The sequence below is a fragment of the Oncorhynchus nerka genome, linkage group LG10 (genome assembly GCF_034236695.1).
Source record: "Oncorhynchus nerka isolate Pitt River linkage group LG10, Oner_Uvic_2.0, whole genome shotgun sequence".
In the NCBI taxonomy this organism is placed as follows: domain Eukaryota; kingdom Metazoa; phylum Chordata; class Actinopteri; order Salmoniformes; family Salmonidae; genus Oncorhynchus; species Oncorhynchus nerka.
Window position 1 is genome coordinate 9,647,246 of NC_088405.1, and position 14,574 is coordinate 9,661,819.

General features: G+C 46.9%; 1 protein-coding gene across 1 annotated transcript in view; it reads right to left on the reverse strand.

Annotated features, from left to right (window-relative positions):
• Nucleotides 1-11,857: 11,857 nt before the first annotated feature.
• The window catches only part of ascc1 (activating signal cointegrator 1 complex subunit 1), a 31,453-nt gene continuing 28,736 nt past the window's right edge, over nt 11,858-14,574 (reverse strand). Inside the window, exon 10 of the mRNA XM_065022977.1 lies at nt 11,858-12,460. The gene's annotated coding sequence lies outside the window, so the exon portion shown is untranslated. The remainder of the gene's footprint in view (nt 12,461-14,574) is intronic.

Here is a 14,574-nt window from a genome sequence, read left to right on the forward strand (position 1 = left end):
AGACCAGGACAACATAGTGCTGATGAGGGTTAAAGCTGGTTCACCATGTTAGAGGGAGACTCAGACCAGGACAACATAGTACTGATGAGGCTGGTTCACCATGTTAGAGGGGAGACTCAGACCAGGACAACATAGTGCTGATGAGGCTGGTTCACCATGTTAGAGGGGAGACTCAGACCAGGACAACATAGTACTGATGAGGCTGGTTCACCATGTTAGAGGGGAGACTCAGACCAGGACAACATAGTACTGATGAGGGTTAAAGCTGGTTCACCATGTTAGAGGGAGACTCAGACCAGGACAACATAGTGCTGATGAGGCTGGTTCACCATGTTAGAGGGGAGACTCAGACCAGGACAACATAGTACTGATGAGGCTGGTTCACCATGTTAGAGGGGAGACTCAGACCAGGACATGGATGACAGTTCTGATTGAGACCAGGTTCACTGATGCTTTCATCCACAGAGGAGAAAGAGGAAGGACAACATAGGGAGAGGCTGGTGACAGTTAGAAGGGAGAGATAGAGACACATAACATACAGAGTGAGGATGAGGGAGGGGGAGACCATTTCAGATTAGACTCAAATGAAGAGGTCTTGTAATGAGCCTGAGGCTGGTTCTAATCCATCAACAGCCATAGTAGGGGACTCACACCAGACAGACATACTATGGATGACATTCTCTATATAGTGTACTACTTTTGACCAGACTGAGCCTGCAGGTCGTCTGTTTAATCCATCAACAGCCATGACCAGGCCATCCAATTTAAAGGTGTAGAGCACTATGAAGGGAATGCGTTTGGGACTGACCTCATCCACAGCAGGGAAAAGAGAAAGCCTATCTCTTGTGGAATAGATACATGTCCGTGGGCATCCAGGAGATTACAGTGATGTGGACTAGTGACAGCAGTAACATGTGAAGTAGAGATTACAGGGATGTGGACTAGTGACAGCAGTAACATGTGAAGTAGAGATTACAGGGATGTGGACTAGTGACAGCAGTAACATGTGAAGTAGAGATTACAGTGATGTAGACTAGTAACAGCAGCCATGTAAGTAGGACACAGTGATGTGGACTAGTGACAGCAGTAACATGTGAGTAGAGATTACAGTGATGTGGACTAGTGACCGCAGTAACATGTGAAGTAGAGATTACAGTGATGTGGACTAGTGACAGCAGTAACATGTGAAGTAGAGATTACAGTGATGTGGACTAGTGACAGCAGTAATATGTGTAGAGATTACAGTGATGTGGACTAGTGACAGCAGTAACATGTGAAGTAGAGATTACAGTGATGTGGACTAGTGACAGCAGTAACATGTGAAGTAGAGATTACAGTGATGTGGACTAGTGACAGCAGTAATATGTGAAGTAGAGATTACAGTGATGTGGACTAGTGACAGCAGTAATATGTGAAGTAGAGATTACAGTGATGTGGACTAGTGACAGCAGTAACATGTGAAGTAGAGATTACAGTGATGTGGACTAGTGACAGCAGTGATATGTGAAGTAGAGATTACAGTGATGTGGACTAGTGACAGCAGTAATATGTGAAGTAGAGATTACAGTGATGTGGACTAGTGACAGCAGTAACATGTGAAGTAGAGATTACAGTGATGTGGACTAGTGACAGCAGTAACATGTGAAGTAGAGATTACAGTGATGTGGACTAGTGACAGCAGTAACATGTGAAATAGAGATTACAGTGAGGTGGACTAGTGACAGCAGTAACATGTGAAGTAGAGATTACAGTGATGTGGACTAGTAACAGCAGTAATATGTGAAGTAGAGATTACAGTGAGGTGGACTAGTGACAGCAGTAACATGTGAAGTAGAGATTACAGTGATGTGAACTAGTGACAGCAGTAAAAAAAATGACAAGTCCCTTTTTCAGGACTCTGTCTTTCAAAGATAATTAGTAAAAATCCAAATAACTTCACAGATCTTTATTGTAAAGGGGTTAAACACTGTTTTCCATGCTTGTTCAATGAACCATAAACATGAACATACACCTGTGGAACGGTCTTTAAGACACTAACAGCTTACAGACAGTAGGCAATTAAGGTCACAGTTATGAAAACCTAGGACACTAAAGAGGCCTTTCTACTGACTCTGAAAAACACCAAAAGAAAGATTCCCAGGGTCCCTGCTCATCTGTGTGAACGTGCCTTGGGCATGCTGCAAGGAGGCATGAGGACTGCAGATGTGGCCAGGGCAATAAATTGCAATGTCCGTACTGTGAGACACCTAAGACAGCACTACGGGGAGACAGGACAGACAGCTGATCATCCTTGTAGTGGCACACCACGTGTAACAACACCTCCACACGATCGGTACATCCGAAAATCACACCTGCGGGAGAGGTACAGGTTGGCAACAACAACTGCTGGAGTTACACCAGGAACGCACAATCCCTCCATCAGTGCTCAGACTGTCCGCAATAGGCTGAGAGAGGCTGGACTGAGGGCTTGTAGGCCTGTTGTAAAGCAGGTCCTCACCAGACATCACCGGCAACAACGTCGCCTATGGGCACAAACCCATCGTCGCTGAACCAGACAGGACTGGCAAAAAGTGATCTTCACTGACGAGTCGCGGTTTTGTCTCACCAGGGGTGATGGTCAGATTCACTTTTATCGTAGAAGGAATGAGCGTTACACCGAGGCCTGTACTCTGGAGCGGGATCGATTTGGAGGTGGAGGGTCCGTCATGGTCTGAGGCGGTGTGTCATAGCATCATCGGACTGAGCTTGTTGTCATTGCAGGCAATCTCAATGCTGTGCGTTACAGGGAAGATAACCTCCTCCCTCATGTGGACCCTTCCTGCAGGCTCATCCTGACATGACCCTCCAGCATGACAATGCCACCAGCCATACTGCTCGTTCTGTGCATGATTTCCTACAAGACAGGAATGTCAGTGTTCTGCCAGTGCCAGCGAAGAGCCCATTGAGCACGTCTGGGACCTGTTGGATCGGAGGGTGAGGGCTAGGGCCATTCCCCCCAGAAATGTCCGGGAACTTGCAGGTGCCTTGGTGGAAGAGTGGGGTAACATCTCACAGCAAGAACTGGCAAATCTGGTGCAGGCCATGAAGAGGAGATGCACTGCAGTACTTAATGCAGCTGGTGGCCACAACAGATACTGACTGTTACTCTTGATTTTGACCTCCCCCCTTTGTTCAGGGACACATTATTCCATTTCTGTTAGTCACATGTCTGTGGAACTTGTTCAGTTTATGTCTCAGTTGTTGAATCTTATGTTCATACAAATATTTACACATGTTAAGTTTGCTGAAAATTAACACAGTTGACAATGAGAGGACGTTTCTTTTTTTGTTGTTGCTGAGTTTATGAAGTAGCAGCAGCTCTCTCTGGAATAAATAATTGTTCTTATTACCCCCATGTGGATGTTGTGAGTCCCATATGTCCTGAGTGGGAGAATCTTGGACCCGCGTCCCAAGGTTCTCGGGGAGCCAGAGTAGCCTAGTGGTTAGAGCGCTGGACTAGTAACCGGAAGGTTGCAAGTTCAAATCCCCGAACAAGGTACAAATCTGTCGTTCTGCCCCTGAACAGGCAGTTAACCCACTGTTCCTAGGCCGTCATTGTAAATAAGAATTTGTTCAAACTGACTTGCCTATAAGTCAAAACAATTGCACCTTTTCCCCCTATGTAGTGCTCTACATTCAACCAGGGCCCTCAGACCTAGGGGGCATCCCAAATGACTCCTATTCCATGGTCAGACGCCATGCATTATAAAGGGAATAGAGCAGCATTTGGGACACACATCGAAGTGGAATAATCAAGTGAGATGCTGCACTTAAACTGTGGATGCTGTATAAAAGCCCGGTTCAGTCAATTATTTCTAGCGAGGAGGAGGGAAGAAAGAATATTTTTGCCAGGGAAGACATTTTATTTAGCAGTTATATCATATTCCCCTCACGTCAGCCTCTTGAGGTGAGCTGTGGAAGAGCTGATGAGTTTAATTGAAATGCTGGATTAATTGATGTCATCTCGGACTCTCTTTCTCCCTCCCTCTCTCTTCCTTCTCTCCCTCTCTCTTCGCTGTCTCCCTCTCCTCTGTCTCTCCTGTCTCCCTCTCTTCTCTGTCTCCCTCCCTCTTCTCTGTCTCCCTCTCTTCTCTCCGTCTCCTCTCTCTCTGTCTCCCTCTCTTCTCTGTCTCCCTCTATTCTCTCTCTCCCTCTCTGTCTCCCTCTCTTCTCTTTCTCCCTCTCTTCTCTGTCTCCCTCTTCTCTGTCTCTCTCTCTCTTCTCTTTCTCCCCTCTTCTGTCTCCCTCTCTTCTCTGTCTCCTCTCTCTCTGTCTCTGTCTCCCTCTCTCTTCTCTGTCTCCTCTCTTCTCTGTCTCCCTCTCTCTCTCTCTGTCTCTGTCTCCCTCTCTCTTCTCTGTCTCCCTCTCTCTCTTCTCTGTCTCTCTCTCTTCTCTGTCTCCTCTCTTCTCTCTCTCTCTCCTCTTCTCTCTCTCCCCTCTCTTCTCTCTCCCCTCTTCTCTGCCTCCCTCTCTTCTCTGTCTCCCTCTCTTATCTGTCTCCCTCTCTCTTCTCTGTCTCCCTCTCTTCTCTCTCTCCCTCCCTCTTCTCTCTCTCCCTCTTCTCTGCCTCCCTCTCTTCTCTGTCTCCCTCTCTCTTCTCTGTCTCCCTCTCTTCTCTGTCTCTCTCCCTCTCTTCTCTCTCTCCCTCTCTTCTCTGTCTCCTCTCTCTCTCTGTCTCCCTCTCTTCTCTGTCTCCCTCTCTTCTCTGTCTCCCTTCTCTTCTCTCTCCCTCTCTTCTCTGTCTCCCTCTCTCTCTCTTCTCTGTCTCCCTCTCTCTCTCTGTCTCCCTCTCTCTTCTCTGTCTCCCTCTCTTCTCTGTCTCCCTCTCTCTTCTCTGTCTCCCCCCTCTCTTCTCTGTCTCCCTCTCTTCTCTCTCTCTCTCTCCTCCCTCTCTCTCTCTCTGTCTCCCTCTCTTTCTCTGTCTCCCTCTCTCTTCTCTGTCTCCCTCTCTTCTCTGTCTCCTCTCTGTCTCTCTCTGTCTCCTCTCTCTTCTCTGTCTCCTCTGTCTCCCTCTCTTTCTCTGTCTCCCTCTCTTCTCTTCTGTCCATCATTAAAGTCTCTTCTCTGTCTCCCTAATCAGTTTACTGTCTCCAGAAACACTTCTGTAAATAACACTGACTGACTCTCTTCTCTGTCTCCCAACTCTTCTCTGTCTCCACCATCCTTCGATAGTGTGAAGATGTGAGAAGCCATAATATCATACATTAATTTAGTCAACCCGTTTTGCATTCTCTTATAGTAAACACACATTGTCTTCCACACCTAAGGACCAACCTCGACAAGCTATTGTCACTTCTTCTAAAATCTCACTGCTCTTCTCTGTCTCCCCCTCTCAAAAGTGAAACTCACTCTCTCTTGATTAGTGTAGTGTCAAAACCCAATGCCAGCTAGCCTCTCTGTCTCCCTCTGTCTCTACTTCAGCAGTACTGTGTCATTTTAATCATTTTAGTCAATAAGATTCTTGCTTAGTCTCCTCTCTGAACACTTCGTGTCTCCACTCTCATTCCAATCTCCTCTGCATTAGCTTCTCTGTCTCCCTGTCAACTCTTGTCTGTCTATCCCTGTTCTCTTCTCTGCACAGACCATCTCTTCTCTGTCTCCCCCTCTTCTCTGTCTCCCCCTCTCTTCTCTGTCCCTGCCGAGGGTCTCGGTAGCCTCTGGAGGCAGAGTCTTCTCTGCCTTGCCTGTCAAACTCTTCTCTGTCTCCCTCTCTTCTGGTCTGTCTCCCTCATCTCTCCCAAGTGCCATTCTCTCTTTCTGTCTACCCATCTGTCTTCGTCTCCTCTCTCCATGCTGTCACAGTTACCCCTACTCTCAGCAGTGACTCCCTCCCTTCCAGGTTCTGTAGTCATAAGAACCATCCTTAAAGTCATCTGAACCTCCTCTGTGAGCATTGTCATCCCCAGTTTACCTTTGACTCACCTCTGTCGAAGGCAGAAACACTTCATGTTTGATAACACTCACTCTTCGACACACTTCAAAATGGAATCATCTACAACATGCTGTTACTTCCAAACCTCACCATCCTATCGATACTAGTGAAGATGTGATCCTTTAGCAGGTCATCCAATATCATACATTCATTTAGTGCCCAACCTTCGTTTTGCTTTCTCTTTCCATAGTAAACACTCTTGTCTCTGCTCAAACCCTCCAACCTAATGACAAGCCTTCAGTCCTCCAGCCAGCCAATTCATTAACTCTCTATGGATCCCCAGACCTAACGACCATTGCTCCTTTCTCAGCCAGCCAATACATTATGAAAAGCCTCACCTAATGGAGGAAAACTCCACCTGAGTCCTCAACCTCCAATTCATTCTCTCTCTTCTCCCCCTACCACGTCTGCATCTGTCCTGTCAACCAGGCTCTCAACCTTCATTATGAAAAGCCTCACCTAACGTCTCTGCATTGAGTCCTGCAGCCAGGCAATTCCCTCGATGAAAAGCCTCACCTAACGACAAGCTTGAGTCCTGATAGCCAGGCAACCTTTTCATTCTGAAAATGAAATCCTCACCTCTCACAACCTGCCCATTGAGTCTGTCCTCCTTTCAACCATTATGAAACCTCCTCCTTTGACCTCACCCTCACAACTCATTGAGTCTGACAACCAGGCTACGGTTCCGTCTTCAAGAAAAGCCTCACCCTCCAAACCTTCCCCCTCCTGTCAACAACAGACCAATCCCTTTACTGAAAAGCCTCCAAAACCTCTTGAACGACAAGCATTGAGTCCTGTCAACCAGCCAATCTCTTCATGAAAAGCCTCATCCAAACGACAAGCTCTTGAGTCCTGTCAGCCAGGCAATTCATTATGAAAAGCCTCACCCGTCCCTCCTTGAGTCCTGTCTCCAGCCAATTCATCCTGAAAAGCCTCCTCTCCACCTTCCGACTCATCTGCCTCAAAGCCAATTCCTTCCAAAAGCCTCTCCTACCACGACCTCCCATCTCCCCTCCTGTCTCCAGCCAATCTCATTCTGCAAACCAAGTCCTTGGCACCTAACTCTCTATGGTCTCTCCTGATCCTGTCAGCCAATTCTTCTATCCTCCCTCTGACCTAGGTGGCAATCGCATCCTGCATGTCTGGCAACCAGCCTCATTGGATTCACAGAAAAGCCTCCGGGCAGCTGAACGGCAAGATTGAGTCCTGTCAACCACCTGACATCCTTGAAAAGCCTCACCTCAAGCCATTGTTCCTCTTCTCAACTGCAAAAGCCACTTATCCTGAAAACCCATGCTCACCTAACACAAGCATCTGCCTCCTGTAGGTGGCGAAGCATCAGCCAATTCTTCCTGAAAGCCTCACCTAACCAGGCATTGAGTCCTGTCATCTCCATCCGACAACCTCGCATTGTGCCTCCTCCCAACTGTCAAACGACCAATACATCTATGAAAAGCCTCACCTCCAACGACAAGCCCTGGATTGAGTCCTGTCAACCAGCCAATTCATCTCATGAAAAGCCTCACCTCCCTCCACTGGCTTCCAGTTGAGTCCTGCTCAAGACCATGGTGCAATGCCTCAATGAAAACCCGCTCACCTCAGTACCTCCAGGCCTTGAGTCCCTACACAACAAGGGCACCATTTCATCTATGAAAAGCCTCACCTACCACTGATCAAGCTCATTGAGCCTGTCAAAACTGTTCCAGCTTCCCCCAATGAACAAACTCCCTAACGCCAAGACAGCGAGTCCTGTCACCAGCCAATTCAAACACCTGAAACCCCACCTCTTTAAGGAATACAATAGGATACAGAATCCAGTCAACCCCTTCTGAAAAGATTTAGATGCAAACTGTTCCAAACTCTAACGTGAATGCACCAATGAGTCCTCTGGATCAGACTCCCTATTCTCTCAGAATGATGAAAAGCCATTCAACTGACTCTTCTAACGTCAAGCATTGAGTCCTGTCAACCAGCCAATTCATTATGAAAAGCCTCACCTAACGTCAAGCATTGAGTCCTGTCAACCAGCCAATTCATTATGAAAAGCCTCACCTAACGACAAGCATTGAGTCCTGTCAACCAGCCAATTCATTATGAAAAGCCTCACCTAACGACAAGCATTGAGTCCTGTCAACCAGCCAATTCATTATGAAAAGCCACACCTAATGACAAGCATTGAGTCCTGTCAACCAGCCAATTCATTATGAAAAGCCTCACCTAACGTCAAGCATTGAGTCCTGTCAACCAGCCAATTCATTATGAAAAGCCTCACCTAACGTCAAGCATTGAGTCCTGTCAACCAGCCAATTCATTATGAAAAGCCTCACCTAACGTCAAGCATTGAGTCCTGTCAACCAGCCAATTCATTATGAAAAGCCTCACCTAACGGGGAAGCATTGAGTCCTGTCAACCAGCCAATTCATTATGAAAAGCCTCACCTAACGTCAAGCATTGAGTCCTGTCAACCAGCCAATTCATTATGAAAAGCCACACCTAACGTCAAGCATTGAGTCCTGTCAACCAGCCAATTCATTATGAAAAGCCTCACCTAACGACAAGCATTGAGTCCTGTCAACCAGCCAATTCATTATGAAAAGCCTCACCTAATGACAAGCACTTGAGTCATCTGTCTGGATTATGAAAACCATTTTTAATGACAAGGGCAGTCCCTGTCAACCAGTAAAATTCATTCATCCAGAAAAAATCAAAACCTAATGTTCACAATATGTCATTAGTCCTGTCATTACCCCAATTCATTAAAAAGCCTCCAATGTGTCATTAATATCCTGTCATTACCAGCCAATGATTATGAAATGCCTCATTAACCCTAATAGCATTGAGTCCTGTCATTACCAGCCAATGTCCAATGGCTCATTAAAGTGCATTAATACAACCCAAACAAGGGTACCCCTGTCATTACCAGCCAATGGCATTAATGATTAAATGCCTCATTAACCTAATGTGTCATTAGCCCCAATGTGTCAGTAATCCCAATGTCATTAATCCAGTCAAAACAATTCATGGCCCCCAATGTGTCACAAACCAACGTGTCATTACCCAATTGAGTCCTGTGTCATTACCAGTGTCATTAACAATGATTCCCATTATTTAAGGAATACCTAATAGAAAAGTGTCATTAAACTTTAATGTGTAGGATTAACCCCTGTGTCACCTAACGACAATGTGTCATTGATGTCCTGTTCCAATGGAGTCATTAGAAAAGTGTCATTAACCTAATTTAAATGTGTCATTGAGTCCTGTCATTACCAGCCAATGTCATTAAATGAAAATGTCATTAACCCCATTGAGTCCTGTCATTACCAGGCAATTCATTATGAAAAGCCTCACCTAATGACAAGCATTGAGTCCTGTCAACCAGCCAATTCATTATGAAAAGCCTCACCTAACGACAAGCATTGAGTCCTGTCAACCAGCCAATTCATTATGAAAAGCCTCACCTAACGACAAGCATTGAGTCCTGTCAACCAGCCAATTCATTATGAAAAGCCTCACCTAACCCCAAGCATTGAGTCCTGTCAAATCCAGCCAATTCATTATGAAAAGCCTCACCTAACGTGTCAAGCATTGAGTCCTGTCAACCAGCCAATTCATTATGAAAAGCCTCACCTAACGACAAGCATTGAGTCCTGTCAACCAGCCAATTCATTATGAAAAGCCTCACCTAACGTCAAGCATTGAGTCCTGTCAACCAGCCAATTCATTATGAAAAGCCTCACCTAACGACAAGCATTGAGTCCTGTCAACCAGCCAATTCATTATGAAAAGATTAACATGCACAAGTTTGAATAATTTGTCTGTTTATTATTTAAACCATTTTTTTTACAGATTCATCCCATATCACAATAGTGGAACCTTATGTCATAGAGGGAAAAAATAACAAAACCAAATGTTACCCCAATGTGTCATTACCCCCAATGTGTCATTAACCCCAATGTGTCATTAACCCCAATGTGTCATTAACCCAATGTGTCATTAACCCAATGTGTCATTAACCCCAATGTGTCATTAACCCCAATGTGTCATTAACCCCAATGTGTCATTAACCCAATGTGTCATTAACCCAATGTGTCATTACCCCAATGTGTCATTACCCCAATGTGTCATTACCCCAATGTGTCATTAACCCCAATGTGTCATTACCCCAATGTGCCATTACCCCAATGTGTCATTAACCCCAATGTGAAACGAAACACTTCAGGAAGACCATTAACCCAATGTGTCATTAACCCCAATGTGTCATTAACCCCAATGTGTCATTAACCCCAATTAACTCAATGTCATTAACCCCACATCCTGTCATTAATCCCCAATGTGTCATTAACCCAATGTGTCATTACCCCAATGTGTCATTAACCCCAATGTGTCATTAACCCAATGTGTCATTACCCCAATGTGTCATTAACCCAATGTGTCATTACCCCAATGTGTCATTACCCCAATGTGTCATTAACCCCAATGTGTCAATAATATAATCACGTTGTTTTCAGGCCTTACAACTCCAGTTGAAACGGTGAAACACTTCAGGAAGACAAGTCATCAGGAAGCCTACGTGACTGGGGAGATGGAGCACATGGTGACGTCCCACGGAAATGACATCCTAGCCATGCAAGCACGTGACTGGGGGGAGATGGAGCACATGGTGACAGGGACATCCCACGGAAATGAACGCCAGCAAGCACGTGACTGGGGAGATGGACAGCATCCTAGATTTCCCACGGGAATGACATGGTGACAGGGACATCAGCATTTTCTGACATGGTGAATAATACAATTCCAATTCCACTGGGTGACATTTGACATGGTGACAGGGACATCCTAAGTTTTCTGACATGGTGACAGGGACATCCTAGACTGACTGGTGACAGGGACATCCTAGAGTTTTCTGGACATGACATGGTGACAGGGACATCCTAGAGTTTTCTGACATGGTGACAGGGACATCCTAGGAACATGGTGACAGGGACATCCTAGAGTTTTCTGACATGGTGACAGGGACATCCTAGAGTCCCTGACATGGTGACAGGGACATCCTAGATTTTCTGACATGGTGACAGGGACATCTGGATTTTCTGACATGGTGACAGGGACATCCTAGAGTTTTCTGACATGGTGACAGGGACATCCTAGAGTTTTCTGACATGGTGACAGGGACATCCTAGAGTTTTCTGACATGGTGACAGGGACATCCTAGAGTTTTCTGACATGGTGACAGGGACATCCTAGAGTTTCCTGACATGGTGACAGGGACATCCTAGAGTTTCCTGACATGGTGACAGGGACATCCTAGAGTTTTCTGACATGGTGACAGGGACATCCTAGAGTTTTCTGACATGGTGACAGGGACATCCTAGAGTTTCCTGACATGGTGACAGGGACATCCTAGAGTTTCCTGACATGGTGACAGGGACATCCTAGAGTTTCTGACATGTTCCTAGAGTTTCTGACATGGTGACAGGGACATCCTAGAGTTTTCTGACATGGTGACAGGGACATCCTAGAGTTTTCTGACATGGTGACAGGGACATCCTAGAGTTTCCTGACATGGTGACAGGGACATCCTAGAGTTTTCTGACATGGTGACAGGGACATCCTAGAGTTTTCTGACATGGTGACAGGGACATCCTAGAGTTTTCTGACATGGTGACAGGGACATCCTAGAGTTTCCTGACATGGTGACAGGGACATCCTAGAGTTTTCATGGTGACAGGGACATGACATGGTGACAGGGACATCCTAGAGTTTTCTGACATGGTGACAGGGACATCCTAGAGTTTTCTGACATGAGTTTTCTGACATGGTGACAGGGACATCCTAGAGTTTCCTGACATGGTGACAGGGACATCCTCTAGAGTTTTCTGACAGGGACATCCTAGAGTTTTCTGACATGGTGACAGGGACATCCTAGAGTTTCCTGACATGGTGACAGGGACATCCTAGAGTTTTCTGACATGGTGACAGGGACATCCTAGAGTTTTCTGACATGGTGACAGGGACATCCTAGAGTTTCCTGACATGGTGACAGGGACATCCTAGAGTTTCCTGACATGGTGACAGGGACATCCTAGAGTTTTCTGACATGGTGACAGGGACATCCTAGACTTTTCTGACATGGTGACAGGGACATCCTAGAGTTTTCTGACATGGTGACAGGGACATCCTAGAGTTTCCTGACATGGTGACAGGGACATCCTAGAGTTCTCTGACATGGTGACAGGGACATCCTATAGTTTTCTGACATGGTGACAGGGACATCCTAGAGTTTTCTGACATGGTGACAGGGACATCCTAGAGTTTTCTGACATGGTGACAGGGACATCCTAGAGTTTTCTGACATGGTGACAGGGACATCCTAGAGTTTTCTGACATGGTGACAGGGACATCCTAGAGTTCTGACATGTCCACCTTGTAACCCGGTCCTTCATCTCTGCAGGTCCAGTCCACCTTGAAGCTTCATCGTTCACCTCTGACCTACGAGACACAATCGACATCGACATTGAACAGAACAGTACGAGGTGCAGAGGAAACATTCATGGACTCGACATTAAAGTGGAACATTTTTTTACTCAAACATTACAGCAACAATGGCTCTGAGTGAGACCCCCACGGCAAATGAGAAATGCATCCGTGGTTGTGTCCCAAATGGCACCCTATTCCCTATATATAGTAAACTACTTTAGCCCAGAGCCCTTTGGAACTATGATCCCTATCCTATAGGCCCCGGTCAAAAGTAGTGCACTATATAGGGAATAGGGTGCCATTTTGGAGCGTAGCCTCAGTGACTCATAATGCTGCTGGGCTGTGGTGGAGAACCAACTAACGCTGCTAGAATATTCTAGGCAGAGGGAGAATGCTAAGTCTGCCTGGAGAAACGGTCTAATAAGTCATCTTAACGGGCTGCAAGTAGGGGTTACTCCAAATATGTAGATTTAATTCAATTGGATTCAAACTGGGTCACACGGCTATTAAAAGGTGCCAAGTTAGAGAGCAGAGGAGAGGAGGACAGTCTGAAGTGAGAGAGCAGAGGAGAGGAAGCCAGTCTGAAGTGAGAGAGCAGAGGAGAGGAAGCCAGTCTGAAGTGAGAGAGCAGAGGAGAGGAGGACAGTCTGAAGTGAGAGAGCAGAGGAGAGGAAGCCAGTCTGAAGTGAGAGAGCAGAGGAGAGGAAGCCAGTCTGAAGTGAGAGAGCAGAGGAGAGGAAGCCAGTCTGAAGTGAGAGAGCAGAGGAGAGGAAGCCAGTCTGAAGTGAGAGAGCAGAGGAGAGGAAGCCAGTCTGAAGTGAGAGAGCAGAGTAGAGGAAGCCAGTCTGAAGTGAGACAGCAGAGGAGAGGAAGCCAGTCTGAAGTGAGAGAGCAGAGGAGAGGAAGCCAGTCTGAAGTGAGACAGCAGAGGAGAGGAAGCCAGTCTGAAGTGAGAGAGCAGAGGAGAGGAAGCCAGTCTGAAGTGAGAGAGCAGAGGAGAGGAAGCCAGTCTGAAGTTAGAGAGCAGAGGAGATGAAGCCAGTCTGAAGTGAGACAGCAGAGGAGAGGAAGCCAGTCTGAAGTGAGAGAGCAGAGGAGAGGAAGCCAGTCTGAAGTGAGACAGCAGAGGAGAGGAAGCCAGTCTGAAGTGAGAGAGCAGAGGAGAGGAAGCCAGTCTGAAGTGAGACAGCAGAGGAGAGGAAGCCAGTCTGAAGTGAGAGAGCAGAGGAGAGGAAGCCAGTCTGAAGTGAGAGAGCAGAGGAGAGGAAGCCAGTCTGAAGTTAGAGAGCAGAGGAGATGAAGCCAGTCTGAAGTGAGACAGCAGAGGAGAGGAAGCCAGTCTGAAGTGAGAGAGCAGAGGAGAGGAAGCCAGTCTGAAGTGAGAGAGCAGAGGAGAGGAAGCCAGTCTGAAGTGAGAGAGCAGAGGAGAGGAAGCCAGTCTGAAGTGAGAGAGCAGAGGAGAGGAAGCCAGTCTGAAGTGAGAGAGCAGAGGAGAGGAAGCCAGTCTGAAGAAAGAGAGCAGAGGAGAGGAAGCCAGTCTGAAGTGAGAGAGCAGAGGAGAGGAAGCCAGTCTGAAGTTAGAGAGCAGAGGAGAGGAAGCCAGTCTGAAGTGAGAGAGCAGAGGAGATGAAGCCAGTCTGAAGTGAGAGAGCAGAGGAGAGGAAGCCAGTCTGAAGTGAGACAGCAGAGGAGAGGAAGCCAGTCTGAAGTGAGACAGCAGAGCAGAGGAAGCCAGTCTGAAGTGAGAGAGCAGAGGAAGCCAGTCTGAAGTGAGAGAGCAGAGGAGAGGAAGACAGTCTGAAGTGAGAGAGCAGAGGAGAGGAAGCCAGTCTGAAGTGAGAGAGCAGAGGAGAGGAAGCCAGTCTGAAGTGAGACAGCAGAGGAGAGGAAGCCAGTCTGAAGTGAGAGAGCAGAGGAGAGGAAGCCAGTCTGAAGTGAGAGAGCAGAGGAGAGGAAGCCAGTCTGAAGTTAGAGAGCAGAGGAGATGAAGCCAGTCTGAAGTGAGACAGCAGAGGAGAGGAAGCCAGTCTGAAGTGAGAGAGCAGAGGAGAGGAAGCCAGTCTGAAGTGAGACAGCAGAGGAGAGGAAGCCAGTCTGAAGTGAGAGAGCAGAGGAGAGGAAGCCAG